This window comes from Chelonia mydas, chromosome 4 (assembly GCF_015237465.2).
Source record: "Chelonia mydas isolate rCheMyd1 chromosome 4, rCheMyd1.pri.v2, whole genome shotgun sequence".
Taxonomy (NCBI): domain Eukaryota; kingdom Metazoa; phylum Chordata; order Testudines; family Cheloniidae; genus Chelonia; species Chelonia mydas.
Genome location: NC_057852.1, coordinates 118483108 through 118500040, shown reverse-complemented (window position 1 = coordinate 118500040; position 16933 = coordinate 118483108).

The window sequence follows — 16933 nt, the reverse complement described above, 5'->3', positions numbered from 1 at the left end:
CGGTTGTTAAAGTGGTGGTAATCTGAGGGCGTTTAAGCCATCTGGCCAAAGACTGAACGTATCATGGATGTAACTCAGGTATATCATTGGTTTTGTGGTATATTTGTCCAGAAGTACAGCTTCATGAAGAAGTTGGGAAGCCAGGCTCGTACTCATGGCTGTTCCCATGCTTTGGACAAAGTGTTTGTTGTTGAATGTAAAATTGTTGAGGATGAAATCCATCAGTTTGGCAATGTGTTTGGGGTGAATAGCTGATGGTTGTCCATTGTCTTGAATTGAGGCAGGCAGCTATCTCATCATTGTGGGTGATGTTGGTGTATAGGGAAGGGACAAGGGCATATAGGCAAGGATGGTGTTCTGAGAGAGGTTGTAAATGGAGGAAGTCAATTGTGTCCTAGAGCAAGCAAGCCCTTTGGTTTGAGGATGATTTTTATCAGTCCCAATATGCATTCAGTAAGAGTGCCATGGCCAGATATCATGTGTCTGCCTGGGTTCCCTTGTTTCTTTATCTTGGGAAGCATGTAGACTGTTCCTGGGGTGGGTTTGTGGGGGGGATGAGTTTCTGGACTTTCTTTTGGAGGGGTTGAGGGAAGGCTTTTATGATATCCTTAAGTTCCTGGGTAAAATGTGGTGTGACTGGGGGGTCTTCGCTGAGTTCCTTATAGTAGGTGGTGTCAGAGTTGTCAGTCGGCTTCCTTAACACAGTCATCCCAGTTGAGGATCACAAGGGTGCCCCCTTTGCTGGTTTAGACTCACAAATCCTACACAATCACAATATGTGATGTACCTCATCCAGTACACTAAATGCCCCGCTGACAACTATGTGGATAAAACGAGACAATCATTACACTCTCTACTGAATTTACATAGGAAAATGAAAAGGAGTACTTGTGGCACCTCAGAGACTAACCAATTTATTTGAGCATAAGCTTTCGTGAGCTACAGTCACTTCATCGGGTGCTGTAGCTCACGAAAGCTTATGCTCAAATAAATTGGTTAGTCTCTAAGGTGCCACAAGTACTCCTGTTCTTTTTGTGAATACAGACTAACACGGCTGCTACTCTGAAACCTGACACAGGAAAATGATAAAACATCAATCACCTGGGGGTGAACACTTCATGAAGTGATCTCTCTATCTATCAGTCCTCATCCTCAAAGGTAACCTGCAGAACACTTTCATAAGAGGAGCTTGGGAACTCAAATCCATAACTCTGCTAGACACTAAAATCATGCGTTGACCACAGAGACACTGTCTTTATGGCTTACTACAGCAATCTGTAACCCACTAACCACCTTTTTCTGTCCTATGACTGCAGAGGTGTTAACAGACCATTCTATTTTGAATAGGCCCTTACAACAGTGGGTCTCAAGAGGGCGGGCTGGTTTCAGGAGTGTCACGGAGCCTGAGCCAATGGGCGGAGTTGGGAAGTATGGGGGGCATTGCCCCCCTAAACTGCACTGCCTTAAACAGAGGGGGCCAGTCCTGTGGGCAGCTACACACACACACACCCCACCTCATCTCCCCTGCCCCCGGTGAAGGCGGAGGCAGCAAGCCAGAGCTGGGCAGGGTAGGGTGGCTGCTGCCATGGAGTGGGCACCCGCAGTGTTCCCCGTCTCCTCATATGGTTGCTACTCAGGGCCCCGGGGCTGTTCTGCAGCTCTCAGTCCCCTTTGACTGCTCGCAAAACCAGTGAGAGCTGCCTGGGTGGGGGGAACCCAGCTCTGGGTGGTAGTAACTGTAGGGGGCTCTCAGCACATAGCCCCTAGGTGATGGGGCGGTTGGACTGCTCGGGCCAGCCTGGGGTGCCTCTGGCAGCAGGGATGGGGAGGAGCTTGGGGTTCTGGCCAGCCTGGGGTTTTTCTAGCTGTGCTGGGGTCGGGTGGGGCAAGGGGGCTCAGGGCTCCTGCCATGCAGGGCAGGGTCTTGTGTGGAAGAGGCAGGGCCAGCCTCCCCGAAGGGGTCGGGGGGAGGTTTTCCACCCATGGGAACCATTGCCTTATAAGTAAGGCTGCAAGGCTTTCACAGAGGTCACAGTTTCCGGGACTTCTGCAGCTGCAGTGGCTGGTGCAGCTGACCCCAGGGCAACCCAAGCTGCTGGAAGGGCACTGGGGCCAGCCGCACCAGCTGCTCCTCCATCGGCCCCAGGCAACTGGTCCCAAGTGCTGCCCTGGAGCAGTGCCCCAGGCCACTCCTCCCCCCACGCAGCAGTGACCCCCAGAGCACCCACCCTGCCTCAACAGCAGTGTCCGCTGGAGCGCGCGCACCCCTCCCTCAGCACCTAAGATTTAGTTAGGGGTATGTTTAGTAAAAGGCATGGACAAGTCACTGGTTATTGCCCGTGACCTGTCCGAGACTTTTACTAAAAATACCCATGACTGAATTGAAGCCTTACTTATAACGTGCTAATGACTTATGCGAAACAAGCTGTTCCACCTTGCCTTTTGCTGTGCAGCTGGGCATTCCATGGGCATTCCTGATGAAGCGCGCTGTGTGGCTTGAAAGTCCCTCTCACCAACAGCCGTTGGGCCACTCAAACAGCATTTCTCAAATGTGGCTGCATGCAGCCACCAGTGGGTTTTCCTGCGGCCGCAACAGCCTCCTGGCAAAGATGGGGAGGGGGACAAAGCGGCAGCGCCTCCCTGCAGCGCCCAGGTGCTCTGTGGGAGGGCTGCAGTCCCCGTTCCCCCCCCCCCCCACACACACACGTCAGCTGCGGGTCTCGGGGCGAGTTTAACCATTCTCCCCCCTTCAGCCATGGGGCTCTGGTGGCGGGTGCTATGCTTCAGCCCCTGCCTTGGGGTGGCAGGGCTCCGGGCTTCAGGACCCTCCCCTACTAGCTCTGAACTTCAGCCCAATGACGACAGGGTTCAGCAGGGCCAGCCTTACTAGGCACCGTGGTCAAGGAGTGGGGTGTGAGGTCACAGAAAGGACCGCAGGGTAATGTGGGGGAAGCAGCAGGGCCTGTGGGCATGATGGGGAAGCCAGTGGGGTGGCGGGGGGGGAGGGGTCCAGGAGGAATGCGGGGCGGGGGGTAGGTGTCAGCGGCAATGGGTGGCGGGGCAGGGGCACCACTGTACAGAGTCTGCAAAAAAGCCCCCCACAAATAAACTACAATGATTTGGACATGTATATGTGAATGTTTATTTGTTTTTCCTGACGTTAATTATTTTAGGAAAAATTGGTCAAAGTGGCCACCAGCAAGAGAGAGTTGGTGGCCGCATGCTGAGGCGACCAACATTTTTTTTTTTTTTAAGATCCTCCCCCACGCCCGCACTAAAAGCTATGATGTCACTCCCCCACCCCCGCCCCATAGTGCTAATACCCTGGGACTGACACAGCTACAACTACCCTGCACTGAGCTGGTATCTCATACCAGCATAGTCAGGTGCTCAGTAAACCTTAGCGTCACAGACAGCTCAACCTTAAGTGGGAGAACAAGTCAAGATCAGAACATGACTTACTATAAAGTACTGACCAAGGCTCTGCAGCCTTTAAGGGCTGAATCCAGCCTCAGGCTGTGTCTATACTTACAGGAGGCAGTAGAGACCAGACACTCCACGGCATGCCACCTCATCCCTCCTCCGCCGCCTCCCTCCCCACGAGGGACTTTCTAGCATAGATGCTAAGGCACTGCTTAAGCAAGTAGAGTAAAAATATGCCAGAACCTTAGGGTATGTACACTACACTCCCAAACATGCCTGCCGTGTCCCGCTATTGCCCCACAGTAGGAAGTTGGTGGAGTCTTTCTCCACCACAGCGAACAGCTCAAGCAACAGGGAAAGGCTCTGGCAAGGGCCTTTCCCCACTGCCTCAACCCTTGCCAGAACCATTCACTGGCACAAGTATGGCCACAGCCTGTTTTTCGCTGCACCTGACCTACACAATGCCAGCACGACACAGCCTGAGCGATCCAGACCACGCTGGAGGAGGAAGGGCAGCCACTGCATCATAAAGATGGCACCAGCTGTAGAATCTATGCTCCAGGAATTCATCTTTGTGCCTATGCACCTTAGAAAGATGCCAGCGGACAGTCCCCATGGCTCCGGGTATAGGGATATGTGGCTGGGAGAAGGAAGGAAGGAGGTGGTAACCAGGGGTGGTGGGTATCGGAGGCCAGGGGAGCCTAAGTCTCTAAAACCCAGGCTGGGGCCCTGCCCATGTCTGCCGCGAGGCCTCACCCTCACTCCCCTGAAGCTGTCAGGGGCTCACCTCCAGCCTGCAGCTTGGGGCTCAGGCCAGGGCCATTGAATGCATCCAACTTTATGGCTAGCCATTATGGTACAGACCGATTTTGGTTTAACTATGTCACGGGTTTATATTTTTAACACCCCTGAGTGATGTAGTTATAATGACCTAACTCCCCCTGTGTCAATGGGAGGGATTTATCCGTCAACACAGCTACCCTGTCTTGGGGAGGTAAGCAGCTCTTCTGGTGGCATAGCAGCATCTTCACATCCAGCCATATGTGAGGCTGCAGTTAATGCTCTGTTAAGTTTTTCAGTTACAAAGATGTCTAAATCCCTCTTGATTAGGCAGGGGATGCTTGAGATAGGGTTGGATGTCTGGGGATGGGTTCACTTGATGATTGTTCTGTTCATTCCCTCTGACCACTGCAAGAAGACAGGATGCTGGGTTAGATCGACCATTGGCTTGACACAGTATGTTCTTATACTTGTCAATACAATTGCACAGCTTCAGTCGTATCACTGAGTGATGCCAATTCTACCACAGCTGAACTGCATTGCTCTAGAAGAATGAAAAGGATGGGTTTAATTTTATTTTGTTTATATACCCAAGCTTTAAAATTCAAATATGTAGTGGCTGATATTTATGCTGTTGGAAGTTCTAAAGTCTACGGCTAAGGAGAACTGTAACATTCAATTGTTTCTGGGTCAGGATATTATTCTCTTGAAAGACCTGCATGCACTAAAAATATCCATTAGGTTGTTTCACAGTAAAAAAAAAAAAAAAAGTTTAACCCAAAAAGACAATGAATGCAAATAGTTTAGAAACAAATTTTATTAAAGAAAAAGCTGTAGTGCAGTTTCTCAAGACAAATGCATACCTTTGGATGCAGTGGAGTACACAAGTACGTATACAGTAGTTTGCCTGCTACATGTTTGGAAGCTGAAAATACTGTTAAATCTGCATTGTGCAGGTTATAAATATAATTAAAATTTGGTGGTGGACCACGAACAGAAACTTGGTTATGTATGTGCACTACATATTGCACAAGACTTTTGATTAAGCTATTGATTGTGCAACTGAATCACAGTTACGTGTTACATTAAAGCATATTCAAACATAGTTGAGTCTTTGTTCTCCAAAACATCACGTCACTACAAAACTGCCATTTAATCTGTTACATATTTACAAAAAATATACAAAGAACTTCTTTTCATTTTTGACAATGCACTAATTATGGATTTAATTTCATTCTTCCCTTGAGTCCTGATTCTGTGTACAAAGAGGCTTGGACAAAGTCCTAGGAAAGTAGGGCAATATTGTTTTCACAACTCTGAAAAAATGTGGAGGTAAAAAGAGAGGACTGCATCTTGTTGATGTTAAAGGTATATTACTGCTAAGAGCATTTAAGTGGGTTGCAGGGGGCCGGTTGTTCGAATTCCAGCTAAAAATACATTGTTAAGCAGTTGCTCATAAAAGCAACTCAAAGAATTTTGGAAGCTGAGTAAGTTACATCTTGGCTTCATCTCTCTTATGTTTGTGCTAAATGCTGTCATGATAACCAGAGGCATAACAATTACAGGTAACATAGTTAACTGCTTATCCAAGTATAGCTGGAGTGAGAAGAGATTAATCTGGCCCACTGCTATATATCAGATTCCGCCTTCTCTTATACAAAGTGTAATTCTAATGAAGTCAATGGAGTCGTGCAGTTGTGAGGGCTGAAGTAGCTCAGTAATGCCAACAAATAATAGTATACACTGAAGGGATAATGTGATTCACAAACCTTCACAAGTCATCTTTCATTTCTATTCCTTTCTCATGTTTTAATCAAGAGCTGTTGCTTGATTTGTCCAAATCCTCAAGTCTGACTTTGACCTAGTTTCTTTGCCAAATCCTTCTTATCTTAATCACACACGCAATGTCAGTAAAGGCTATATGATCATTTGCATGATCTACAAATGCAGGCTACAGCCATTCTAAAAAAGTTCATACTATCACATTTAACCTAGACTAAGAAAATGGAAAATTCTCCAGCTTGATGATCTTTCCCCAATAATATATTAAAATGTTTAGTTTTGCAATTTCATAAATATAAAATTATGCTATTGTAATTATTGTACCTCAGTCAGGAGACGGGGGTGGCTGCTTTCTCTTAAAGCTACACTTGCAACACAATATTATTTGCCAACATCTTTATCATTGGGAAATGGTATGAGTGGAGCTGGTGGGAAGGGAGTCATAGTAAATATGTGTGTTTTTCAAAGTGAGCAGATAAAGTAGCAATGGACGGAGTCAAATATAATGTAGGCAAACACTGCGCAAACTTCCCTACTGAGTTCTGACAGTTTACTCAAATCTTCACCTCTACAAATCTGCTATTCTGACTAGGGTGACCAAATGTGAAAAATTGGGACAGGGAGTGGGGAGTAATAGGAGCCTATATAAGAAAAAGACCCAAAAATTGGGACTGTCCCTATAAAATCGGGATATCTGGTCACCCTAATTCTGACCTCAAATTTCTCCCATCAAAAGGCACAGAAGGGAAAACAGAAATGCAGCCCATGAGTTGCTCCCACTTTGCCCCATCAACCCACCTTGATGGTAGAGTTGGAAGCAGAGCGATTCCAGAAGAAGGCCCACTCAGAAAAAGACCCGGGGTGGGCGGGACCCAATCACCATTAATTTTTCATATGGTAGGACCTGGCCTCCAAGCCCCATTCCTCCTCTGCCCCACACTGACTGAATACAGCCCCTCTACAAAACTGTGAAGTTGCAGATGTTACAATGTCTGTAACTGATGATGCTTTAAGCGTCATCAATTCCAGGGAACATGCCATAAAGAATAGCTGTTCTGTGACTCTTCTCCTTACCTCTTGATACAGGGGAAAAGCTAAGGAGCAGCTTGGGTAGCAAACACGAATGTGGCTCACAATCATTACCCCATATGTAAACACAGTGCTGTGGCTGTTACTACTGACCTTTTTATGCAAGGCTGCTAAGTGTCGCACTTTGGGCAAGACTCACAAATTTGCTCCTCATTCCTGCAGCCCTGCTGGAATCACACATAAGCACTAGGCCACCCTTGAAGCAATGGGCAGAGAGACTCTCTCCTTTGCTCTCAGTGGGGTCCAGGCAGTGTGGAATTGGGGCATTGTAGAGCTGGCAGAGGGAGCCTCCAGTGGCACCACGGCGTCACTGGGAGGGGCTCAAAGAGAGTGCAATGAAAGAGCCAGTCCAGCCACTGCCTTCCCTCATCATCTCTCCATCAGCCCTTTGCAGCCCTCCCCTCCCCCCAAGTATTTCTAACCCCCGCCTGTTCGAAACATGTCCATCAGGTCCCTGAAAACCACACGATTGGCTTAATAATGGTCAGATTTTAAAAAGAAGTTTGTGTTCTTTTAATTTGCCTCCTGGTGCTGGAGCATATAGGGCTCAGGTTTTCTAAAGCCCCTCTGCAACCATGCAGGCTAGAAACTTACCTTCTCAAAGAAAATGAAACCAGAGATTGCCATGTAAATAGCTAATTCCAGGAGCTGGGGCTTTAAGAAAAACACTAAATCATAGAATATCAGGGTTGGCAGGGACCTCAGGAGGTCATCTAGTCCAACCCCCTACTCAAAGCAGGACCAATCCCCAACTAAATCATCCCAGCCAGGGCTTTGTCAAGCCTGATCTTAAAAACTTCAAAGGAAGGACCACCTTCTTAGGTAACCCATTCCAGTGCTTCACCACCCTCCTAGTGAAAAAGTTTTTCCTAATATCCAACCTAATCCTCCCCCACTGCAACTTGAGACCACTACTCCTTGTTCTGTCATCTGGTACCACTGAGAACAGTCTAGATCCATCCTCTTTGGAACCCCCTTTCAGGTAGTTGAAAACAGCTGTCAAATCCCCCCTCATTCTTCGCTTCTGCAGACGAAACAATCCCAGTTCCCTTAGCCTCTCCTCATAAATCATGACTTTTAAGAGTGCGAGAGTTGTGATAAAATCACAAGAGTTAGCAACGCTGCCCTCCCTCCTCCCAACCCTGACCTTACACACCTCCTCAGGCTGCTCCAGGATCTCTGAACTGCACATCCATTCTCAGACCTCTCCCTCTTTAGCCACCACCCTCACACTGCCTCACTCTAAACCCACAGGCTCCGCCCTCCACAACTGCCCCAGAAATCTTGCAATTCCCTCCTCCCCCCTCCACCGGCTTCTCTAGGCTCCTCTCACCCACCTGACTCTGCCAAACCCCACTGTCCTCTAGCAGTCCTGGGTTACTCCTACCCTTGTATTGGCAGTGAGGGATAGGCTCATCCCCTCCCCGCTGCCCACTGGGGACACCTGAGTGGGTAGCAAGCAATGCCACACAAAGCATCCATATGCCGCCCAGTGGGCAAACAGCCCCTATACCTGCCCCGCCCTCTAGTAAGTGACTTGTCCCATAAGTAAATGAAACCCCATCCCAGGGCAGTTTAGCCAATAAGCCACATTCTAGTTCAGGCTCCAGTGAAGTGAGCAGGGAGGTCCATGTTTGTGGGACTGCCCAGGCTCATTGCCCTCCCTCCCCTCAGCACCTGGCCAAGTGTTTGGCAGACAAGAGAAGGCATGCTGTGTGGCCACATGCATGTGACAGCAGCACTCCTCTCTCCTAGAAACTAAGGTGGGGAAAGGCCCCTGGGAGAAGGCAGTGGGGGACTGGGATATGGGTGTGTGTAAAGGGAGGGAGGAAGGGTTTGAAAAGGACAGCTCAAAGACAGAACGTGAGTGTGAGTGTGAGTGTGTAGAAGAGACAGAGAGGAAGATTATTAGTGGCTAGGGTTGCCAAGTGTCTGGCTTTCGACCGGAACGCCCTGTTGAACAGGGACCCTGGTGACTCCTGTCGGCAATGCCACTAAAAGTCCAGTGGGCAGTGCTGTGGAGCTAAGGCAGGCTAGTCCCTGCCTGTCCTGGTTCTGCGCTGTGCCCTGGAAGCAGCCAGCAGGTCTGTCTCTTAGGCGGGGGGCCACGGGCTCCGTGTGCTGCCCCTGCCCAGAACACTGGCTCCCCACTCCCATTGGCCGGGAACCACGACCAATGGGAGCTGGGGGGTCGGTGCCTGAGGGTGAGAGCAGCGGACAGAGCCTCCTGACCCCCCCCCCCCCGCCTAGGAGCCGGAGCTGCTGCTGGCCGTTTCCGGGGCGCAGCATGGAGCCAGGACAGGCAGGGTATGGTATGATTTTTGATTATTAGCTTGCGAGATCTGCTCAGATACTGCAGCGTTGGGCAGGGCCATCCCTACAGGGGTGAAGGGCCCAGGATAACCCACCCCCTCTCGCCCAGGCCCCGCCCCCGTTCCACCCAAGCTTCTTCCCATCCCTGCTCCGCCCTCTCTTCGCCCAATCCCCACCCCGCCTCTTTTCAGCTTCCGCCCCTTTCCCCAAGTGACCCTGGGAGCCGGTGGGGCGGAGCAGAGCGGGGTGGGCTGGGGTAAACGCCCAGGCCTCCCTGGACCCCACATCCTGAAGCGCGGGGCCCCCCAAAGCACGAGGCGTTTGCCCTAGTCCATCCTGTGGATGGGACGGCTCTGGTGTTGGGTTTCATTATAAAACCCTAGATAGAGGCAGAAGAGAGTGCAAAACAAAGGACTAGGAAAAGCATGGTAGCATGTAGTGGGATATACACCAGATGATGGGAGCAGGGACAACCGACAACTAGGAATGTGAAAGGACATGAGTGAAAGGAAGAGCTGAGAAAAACACAGAGAAGGAGAGAGAGAGAAAAAACAGAAATTGAGAAAAACAAACGAATGAAAGTCTGGCTAACAAAGTAGCCAAATCACTTAGTGATTAGCTCCAGGTGCTTAGCTAAAATGTGAACAAAGGAAGAGGTGCAACATCAAACCTGTGATGGAGCAGGTACGTTGGATGGATCTTTGTTCTATGCTTTCTTTAATGTAGCTCATGTTATGGAATAATGCTGAAGAACCATGAGGTGAGGTAAAACAGGGGTGGGTGCTTCTGGGTAGAAAGCTAGCTGAAAGGAGTGACTCTTGCAGAACTGGAATTAGCATAAATGAAGAAGAAACTGTTCCAAATGCTGGTGGGAGGTAAAATAATGGGGCGGGGGACTAGATCCACAAAAGGATTTAGGCCACTAACTGCCACTTCAGATGGCGAAGTTCAATATTTAAGTGCCACTAAGATTCTCACAGGCAGGTCTGGCTCCAGGCACCAGCTTTCCAAGCAGGTGCTTGGGGTGGTATTCAGAATGGGGCAGCAGTCCGTGTCCCGCGGCAGCAATTCGGCGGCAGCTCAGCCGCTCTTCCCACTGTGGCAGCAATTTGGCGGCGCCTGGTTGGGAGAGGAAAATTGGTAGAGCCACCCCTGCTCACAGGCTGCCTAACTCACCTGGCACCTTAGGTACTGAATTTCAACTGCAAAAGCTCCCTGGACACCTAAGTTGCTGCCAGTGAGCATGTGCACAACCACCTCAGCCTAGCATCCAGCCTCGTATCTCAGGCCTAAGCCCCAGCACGATCCTCAAACTAAGCGTTCCCCTGCCTAGCTCACCTGCAGGGCCTGAACATGCCTAACACCCCACAAAACAGCCAGAGGAGGGGGTGGGACAGAAAGGGGGGTCTGGAACCTGGGTCTCCCCACTCCTGCCCTCACCCCTAGGCTATGGCATCATTCTCTCTCTCTTACCTCCTGACTGTTTATAATTTATACAATGGAACAGCTTCAATAGGAAATATAACTATCTTATAACACAGTGGTTAGGATGCTATCCTGGGTGGCGGCAGACCCTAGTTCAAATCGTTTCCCCTCACCAGGCAGAGTGGGGAATTGAACATGGGTCTCCATCATCCCAGATGAGTACCCAAACCACTGGGCTAAAAGTAATAAGGGAGGTGGTGGTGCCCCCATCACCTTCTTCTCCTCCATGTCTTGTAACAAACCAAGGTTAGGCACCTAATTCCAGGAGCGCATCCCAAGCAGAGACAGGTGCCTCTGGCTGGGCCTGGAGTTAGGTGCCTAACTCCCCTTGAGGGGTGGGGCTTAGGCCACATGCCTCAGCATTTCCTATTGGCTAGCTTAAGAGGCTTCCCAGTCAGTAGGGTGGATTCTATAGATCTCATTCTTAGGTGAGTAATTCTCTCCTGGCATTGTGCAGGGAGCCTGGACCCCTAACTTGGGGCTATGGATTCCACTAGGTAGCAAGGCACGATCAGTTAGGCATTGTAATGCTTAGGGTCTTTTCTGGACCTAGCCCAAAGTGCAGAAAGCAAAACTTCCAAGAGCCTGGCATAGTATAATAAACCCAAAGCTGTGGCTTATATCAGACAAATAAGTCATTCACAGAGGAAGGAGAAGAGCCAAGCAGAAGGCAGAAGTTATACTGAATAGACTGAGTCTTGAAAATGAGGTCAAAGATTGAAGCTGATACAGCATTACAAAGGAAACCGCTGGAGGGATCTGGAATTAATGGGGTGATATGGTCAGCGCAGCAGGCAAGGAAGAGACCTTAAGCTGCAGTGAGTTGTATGGACTTGAGCAGGAAGAAATGAGATGCATACGGGATGGAGAAGAGGAGGCAATATTTCCCTGGCAGATGTCTCAGTTCACTGTGGGCCCTCCTACTGAAATTCCACAAGACACTGGACCACTGCACCCTTGTCCTTTAATCTGTCCCTCTCCTGTCCCCACTTCTCTCAGCTGCAGGGAACAGAGTTCCATCACATCAGCTGAGGACCTAAGGGAAGAATTTGACAAGGCAGTTATGCAAGGGAGAGGACACATCTGGAGCCAGCTTTTCCTATCAGTGCACCTCCCCCCGCAACCCCAACCCTCCTCTGCAAAACTTGGGAATTGTGCAGGTAAACTCAGGGGAGACTGAAAATATTTGCTGCCCTATAAGGCAGTTTTTATGATGTGGCTGAACAGCCAATAGCAACTGAGTTGAGACAACCTTTTATGAGCCAACCACCACCTGACTCCAGGATACCATAAGGGAAAGACTCATGTGGAAACCTATCGTACCTCTCCTGCACTACTCGTTCCTTTTTCAAAAAATAGAAATTTAGTATGTACTATGCCCTGAAAAAACAGTATGTGGTATGCCCTGCAAGACTTTGGGTGAAGCACAATCAGAAAGTTCCAGTATGGATTTGACAATGTTTCTCTGGTCTTAATTCTCTTCCATGAATCCGGGTCACTTATCAGTGATTTATCAGCAAAGCTGCACTCATGAGCCTCAGGCTGTAGCTTTATTGCCTCGCGTCCTTAGTGTATGCGCAGATGTGTGTGTTCCTGCTGTTGAGGTGATAAATTCCTCATCTCACACAGCCCTACTGACTCTTTGTTATAATCCATAACTAGATTATCTGCTTTAAAGGCCACTAGTCTAAAAAGCCGCTGTTTTCCTACGTGAGCCATTACAGTGCAGAACCCAAATTTGGATTGAAGTACGTAAACAAGAAAGAAGTGAGAAATGATACCACATTTGTACAGAGTAGGCCAAATTTTGACCTTAGAGCAGTTAGTGTTCTGGTCAAAGGGAGTTGATATAAGCATCAAAAGGCAGAATTTGGCCCATTAACATTAGCACCATGCAAAATAAAAACAAGATACATTTTCAACATATGATATTTAAAAAGCCTGGTCTCACAAGTGGTTAATAACCCTATTATAGTACTAAGAAAATACACTACAAAGGCATAGTATTTAAGAAATGTTGTATACTGCTGTATGAATTATCGCTACATGGCAAGGCTTTACACCCTTTCTATTGCAATCAATTATCACACCATGATAATGTAAATTCTACAAAAACAAATCAAGAATGATCAATAAAGTTCAAATGCAGTTAATGTTTTCAGGTGTTGCAGGGAAATCATGATCATTAGAATTGTCAGTGTAAAAGAATGTCTCCACTTTTTCCTTTTAGTGACAATTAATGTCACTTGGGGTTTTTTTCATCCATTTAGAGAGAGGGAGAGGGTATGCATATGCGATAGTAACTATATGTTTCTGCAGTCCTAAGGCCATATGTCCTAGAGCTAGATCACAAAGGGACTTAGGCACCTAAATCCCAGAATCAGGCCTCATGGGTATTCGCAAAACCTGCACTCAGCTGCTGCTGAATGCTGTAAGTGCCTACACTCACTTCGCACTTAAGTTTTTGCAATAAAAAAGTTCCCTAGGTGCCTATGTTTCTGCATCAGAGCTTGTGCACTGCAATCTCACTCTAGGTGTCTGGATAACCTTAAGCACCAGAGCAATACATGAACCAGGAGAAAATAGGCATTTCTCCCCCTAACTTGACTGAGGGCACCAATATGGCAGACATGCTCAGAAGCTGCTTATTGGAGCAGACCACTCAAATGGCGGGGGCGGGAGGTAGGGGGAGGGAGAATAAGAAAGAGAGAGCACAAGTGAGCATACGAAAGATTCTATAACCTTATGGTTAGAGCACTCACCCAGGATCTGGGAGACCCAGGAGCCAGTCTCCGTGCTCCACTGACTCTATCCAAAGTGGAACAGCTTTAAGAGGAGAAACCAAGGGACTGGTCCACATCAGACTATCCCATTGCTCAGTGATTAGGGCACTTCTTACCTTCATCTCTCTTGCCAGGGTCAGTTATTCAAAAGTGCTCTGCACCCAACATGCTGAATAACTTTCAAAAATTTGGCCACTTATTTTGGTGTCTAAATGGGAGTGGAACTCTTTTGAGAATCTGGCTGCATTTGTTTGAGTCTGAGCTTTTAAGTGACTATCTAGCGATAGTCTAAAAATATGAAGGACATAAACATCAGAGGTAAAGATTTATTAGACAGTATGGCATGAGAGGATTATCACTAAAAATATTAAGAGGAAATAAAGAACTCACATATTTAGGCTGAATATCATATAAACATTTATGGGCAGATACTATTTCTACTTCCAGACACTCAAATACTATAGTGATGGAGATCATAAGAAGTACTTCCATAGATTAGCTAGATTAGACTGTATAAGTGTCACAAGGAAAGTTGAGGAAGCCATATTCATTTGGGACTAGACTCGAGAAAAAAATAGAAAATGTACTCGGAACAAGTTTACATTTGAATGGACTGGTGAGCTGATAAATCATAGAATTTTTGAGTTGGAAATGATCTGAAAAATACATACTAAAAGTTAAATGCTTGAAAATAACTTCCCAACCAAAATTCATTATTTTGGAGATAATGTGAAGTTTTTATTCTAATCTTAAACAGCTGAAATATAAATGGAGATGGTGACTTTAGCATTGTATCAATCAAATGCTCATGTATAACAAAGGCTTTGAATGCCAATGAATAGGAATAAAATAAAAAAAATTCCTTCCCTTCAAAAAACAAAAACAAATCTATTTTTTCAATGAAATAAAATTGGGTATGTGGTAAAACCTATGATTTGAATGAAAATAGCCATAAGCCTAGTTACAATGTAGTAAACTTCTGATAAGTCTAAACAGTCAAAACACACCTAGAACCAAAATGTTAAGAAGACACTGCAAACAAATGAACATATTTCTTATTCTTTGAGAAAGAAAATTGTTTCTTCACACACAGGATCACACAGTGTAGAGGAGAATAGCCACCATTGTAGTTATATTTTACTGACCTCAGTTCAAGAGGCACTATCTACTGGCAGAAGGCCTCCCAAAAACATTAGAGAGGATTTTTAATCAAAAAGGCAAAACAAGTAGTAATCATTAAAAGGTTATATGAAAAATGCCTCATTCTTGTACTAGCCCCTGGTGATACATGGAGATACACTGATCTAGCTACACTAATCCAACCAGCAGTAACTATAGAACTAAAGCACCAGAATTTGATATCCTTACTCACGCTGAAAAGCACCTGATTCCTTGAATAATCCCACTGAAATCATACAACTCAAGTAAGGTACAATTCAATGTATCAGGAGTTGGCCAAAAGAAAACAGAGGTAAATAGGATGCAGAATGAAAGAGGGAAAATCTTGATGAATCCCAGCACCCGATTCTGACACTCTTACTCAGATTTTACTATTTACTACATGAGTGGTCCCACTGAACTCAAACAGGGCTATTTGTGGAGTAAATTATGACACAGTATGCTTAAGGGTATCAAAATCTATTCCTAAATAAACTTTTTGTTGTACGTACAACTCGAGCATTGCCAATGTATTTCACATGCAAAGATTGAACAGTTGTTAACATGGGGCTAGCCTGTACCACCCTTTCTAACATTGATTAATACCCATACCTTAATCCTCTAGTACCTCCATTCATTTCAGTCTGACTATTTGAGGAGAAATGTATGACTCAATCTGAAGACTGTTTAAGGAGTAAAGAACTACTCATCATTCTAATAAGGAAGCATTTTACACCCGCTTTAACCTGGTGTAAATGACTACACAAGGGGCTGGACCACAATGAACTGTGCTCCAAAGGTATCACAGACACACCTTGGAGTTTATTGCATTTATTTTTGAGAAGTTCACTTATACTATGTGGGGGGAGGGGGTGTTTTGTAAAGCTCTTGAATGCATTTGTGAGTATGCTGCAGCTTGCTACGAAGGAAGCGTTTTAAAACTGAAATGAAATTGCCTAAATCAGCCCCAGGAAGCTGCTCCACATAATGTAGAGAGGAAATCCAAGGTGGCAGCCCTAGCCCTAGGTTCTGTTTAAGACAGCCTTACTGAGAAGGAGCCAAGGCTCCAAGGATCATTCTAGAACTCAAGGCATGGTTTTTACAGCGTCAGACACTTGGCATTCTAAGAAGGAAACAACATGTAGATGAGGCCAAGAGATGGTCAGTTATGCTGTTTATAGTCCAGTACCAGCACTGGTAGACATCAATGTGGTGGGTGGCTCACTGAACCCACATTATAAGGTCTTTTACTCATTAACATTGCAGAATGCAAATAAATTTAAGACATTAGTAAGCCGTGTGCAGATTAGCACAATCAATGGCGATGTCACGATGCCAACATACAACAATTAGCTATTCCATAAGCTATCTTTGACTGAAACTACATTTTTGCTTTTTAACACTCTTAACACCTTTGTGTGGGGCTACTGGTTTCCATACTTATTCATAACCTTTTAAATGATACTTTTAATCCTAACAATCATTAAGAAAAAGAAATAATTAATGATTAATACTTTACATTTATAGTCCTTTCATTTGGAGGATCTCAAACACATTTAGCCTCATGATATCCCTGTGAAATAGATAAGTATTATCATCCCCATTTTTAGGTACATAGAGGTTAAGACCCAGATTTTTAAAGTTATTTAGGTACCTAATTCTCATGAGTTAGGCATCTAAATATCTTGAAAGACTGGGCCTAAGTGACTTGCCCAAAGTCATGCACAAAGATTGTCTGACACAGGAATAGAACCCAGGTCACCTGTTTCCCAAATCCTGTTCCTTACCCGTAATGTTGTCCTTCCTCACTTAGAACTTAATATAATTATAAGGGTTTGTGTGTGTGTGTGTGTGTATGCCTCTGTGCATATCTATAGATGCAGTGGTGAGCTGGAGCCCATTCGCTGGAACCGGTTGTTAAATTTAGAAGCCCTTTTAGAACCGGTTGTTCCATGAGGGACAACCGGCCAAAAGTGGCGCCTTAGGCGCCGACTCCACGGGTTCTCCATGGGGGGGGGGGTGGCAGGCGCAAGGAGGGCCGCCCACACCGCAGCAGGTAACCCTGGGGGCACACAGGGGAACCGCTCCCCGCCCCAGCTCACCTCCGCCTCCCTGGGCCT